A 4045-nucleotide genomic window follows, 5' to 3' on the forward strand; every position below is an offset into this window, starting at 1 on the left:
GGTTGTCTTTAAAACTAAAAATATATTTTATTCGTGATCATTTTTAATCACTAACTAAGATTAGATATAATGGAGTGATGAACAAAATACATATTAAAATTTAACTTGTATAAATTTTGTAGAAAGTAGACAATAGCATTTTCATTAGTCACCAATCTTATCATTGGTCAAGGAGAGCTTAACCCTATAACCCTGCTTTGTGAAGGTCACGTCAACCCTCTCAGGGGATTAAACTAGTTGTATTTCCTTTTTGATAAAGTTGAAGAACAAAATACTCAATCATAAACAGAACAATGCAAGTCTTAAAATAGAAGAAAACTTAGATTAATAATTCATAGAAAATAGAAACAGATCCCCCTAACTCTTTTAAAAAGATTAGTTACTCATGGAGAAATTGAAAAACAGAAAGATGAAAAGTCTGCAAAAAAAGCTGAGTGTCCTCTTCTGTGAATGTAATTCACTTATTATACTTAGTTTTTTTTTCTCTAATCCAAATTCGAATCCTAATTTTATCTTTCTCAGAAATAATTAAGATAATCTCTAACTAATTCAAATCTTAAATTTCAAAATAGAATTAAAAGAAATTCAAAACTAATTAATTACAGAATCGTCTTTAATCTTCAATTCAAAACCAAATCTCCAAGGTTGGGCTTATTATGAATCAACACTGGATCAGGCATCTTGAGCTTGGCATGGCACGCCCTGACCTCCTCATGACACGCCTGGCTTGGAGAACACTTCCAGGTCTTTGAACTTTGCTAAGGCATGGCACGCCCTTTTCTTGAATGGCTTTCAGGGAATTGAATTGACTATGGCGTGGCACGCCTACTTCTTGGAGGCTGAAAATGTAACTCAAGCAGTTGCTACAATGGAGGTTGAGTGCGAAGCAACCTTGAGTGATCGGCAAGTGAATAAAAACACTCAAGTAAATTAGGAAGAGATTGAAATGGAATATGAAGCTAATTCTCAAGTACATAAGCAATTGACTCTAATTCATGTACATAAATTCACTTATTGTTGACCTTGTTGTTGTGTACTTTTTTGGATTTTGAGGTGATTCTCTCTCTATGTTATTACTATTGCTCTGTTTGCTTGCTTGATATATATACAATCGATATTTAATTTGTGGATGTATCATCATCAAGATTCACATGTAAATGTAGAAGCTTGTGTATGTAGCATCATAGTAGATGCTTGTCTCTATGTTATTATATATGTTGATTCTTTTACAAAAGCTATTAAATAGATTCTCCTGCCATTAAATAGAGTCTTTTATTGAATTGTTTATTATATTTTAGGAGCCTCCAACTCTTGGTGTTCCTACTACTCATTGTGTTTCTGCTGCTCCTAGTTTTTTGTCTGCCAAAGAAAGGAATAAAAGAAAAAAGAGGGAGCAAAAGTGAAGAAGTGATTAACATAGTAGCATAATCAATTAGAGATATGAAAGGTGCTTATCAAGAACACACAGCAGTTCTAGTTTATATGGTTTCTTGTTTCAAGCATGAGAAAGAAGGAGCTGAGTGCTGAATGAAGCTAATGGCATTATTGAGGAATGTTCTTGGTTAGGGATGGCAGTGAGGCGGGTAGGGTTGGGTTCTTGCCCTCCCCGACCCCGTCCTACCGTCCTTTTACTCATGTACTACCTGCCCCATCACTACCCGGGGGTAGTAAACTGTAATACCCTAACCCGCCCTGCAAGTACCTGCCCCACCCCTACTCGCCCCTATAAAAATTAAATAATATTTTAATTTTTACATATTCATATATAAATTATGACAAAAACTTAAAATTTAGAGATAAATTAAAATACAAACATAAAATTCATACAATATCATTATGTCAAATAATTTGAAATTAAAAAAAACTAGGGTTAGATCATTACAAATTTAACACCATAATATAGAAATTACAATATTAGATATTAAAAAGTCTTCAATCCTTATTCTTCATGACTTTCCACATCTTCATCATCATTAAAAGTTTGCAAATTAATATTTAAACCTGAAAATTAACAACTGTTGCTCTATGTGTCTTCTCTGACATTACTAGCCATGAAATAATTTTAAAACACCTATATCAAAAAAATTAAAAATACTTAGTAGAATTAAACAGAATAAAAATACAAACAAACAAACAAAAATAATAAAAGTAATATATGATGACATAAGTTGCAACAAATAATAACACATCACACCAGTGTAAAAGACTAAACAGAGCATGTAAAACTAGATTTAATCTTATAAAAATGGATTAGTAAATATGGACTAATTGAAAAAGTATGTTATGCATATGAACAACATATTACACTTTTTAACATAAGTTCCAGTTACAATTATAGAATTATAGAATTCCAGAGTAAATGATGATAAAATAAAAAATAAGCAAATATATGGATAACAGAGTTCTAGAGTGGCAGAGTTACACAGAGTTCCAGAGTAAATAATAAAATAAAAGATAAGCAAATATATGAATAATAGAGTTTTAAAGTTACAGATTATGAGTGTCCCTAATTAACTGCATATTACTCTTCCTAACATAAGTTGCAGCTACAGTTACAGACTTACAGAGTTCTAGAGTAAATGATAAAATAAAAGATAAGCAAATATATGAATAACATAGTGCTAGAGTTACAAATTATGAATCCTAAACCCTAATTAGTTGCATATTACTCTTCCTAGGTTGCAGTTACAATTACAAAGTTTTAGTTCCAGAGTTATAGTTGCAGATTCACAATGAGAGAGAGAGAGAGAGGGATGAACCTACAGATTTAGTGACTTGCAGGACGCAAGGACGGCGACGAACTCATAGCAACGGTGACAGACTCATGGCGACGGTCTCACAGTGAAGGATGGAGGATGGCGACGAAGCTCTGCTCTCGGACGAAGGATGGCTGTGAAGCTCTTCTCTCAAACAGAGGACGGCGGCGAAGCTCTGCTTTTGAATGGAGGACGGCGGTGAAGCTCTGCTCTCAGATGGAGGCGAAGCCTTTCTCTCAAACAGAGGACGATGGTGGCCGGCGGGTAGGCGTTGGAGAAGAAGAAGCTCGGTTCTCTCAGCCTCTCACTAGTCACTGGTGCGGATTTTGAATACCATAAACTAACCGAGAAGTGCACCGAGTCGTAGCAAGTAATAATTCAGGTAAGTGAGTGTCGATCCCACAAGGATTAATGGATTAAACAACAATAGTTGAATAATTAGGCTAGTCATACAAGCTAAAAAGAGTGGTTTCAAGTTCAAATAGCATAAAACAGTAAATCATAGAGTGCAAGAAAGTAAACAGTGAATGGTTGGTGAGATTAATATGAGAAAATAGTTAAGGCTTTGGATATGTTTAAGTTTCCGGATTAACAATTCTGATCAACTAATTTAATCATGCAAAGATTCAATTCATGACAAACCTTATGTGATTAAACCCCAATTCCTTAGTAAGTTAATCTCCTTTAACTCAAGCAACCGCCAATTTCTTGGTCACTTAATTTAAATTAGAAGATTAAGTCCAATTCTAGTTTGTTAGCCACACAAACCCTAAGTACCCAAAAAATGAGGCAATTAAATCCAGATAATTAGAGAGTTGTGAGGAATTAATTTCAAGTTGTAATTCTAGTGATATAACTTCTCCAAGATTCAACAAGAATTCAAATAGAAAAAGAGTTATCTTCCAATATACTCTAATTCCTAGGATGAACAACGAAATCAATCCTTTAATGTAAATCAATGCATTGATTAAGAGTAGAATGACAATAGTATTAATCCATTAAAATAAACAAAACTCCAAACCTTAACAATGGAGGTTTAGTTGCTCATGACTTAGAGAAAAATCTTGAGTTCTAAAAAGTGTAAATTGCGGAATGAGGAAGAAGAAGAGAAGAGAGCCCGAAGGGTTGAATCTTTTCTCCTTTTATATCTAATTCTAATTAATATCAAATTAAATTTCTAAAACCCTATAAAATATATTTTCTTAATTTAAAAATTAAATTAAAAACCAAAAACTATCTTCTATGGAATTGCTTGACACGGGCATGGCGTTAAACGCCGAGCAGTGGTG

This window comes from Arachis ipaensis, chromosome B08 (assembly GCF_000816755.2).
Source record: "Arachis ipaensis cultivar K30076 chromosome B08, Araip1.1, whole genome shotgun sequence".
Lineage (NCBI taxonomy): Eukaryota > Viridiplantae > Streptophyta > Magnoliopsida > Fabales > Fabaceae > Arachis > Arachis ipaensis.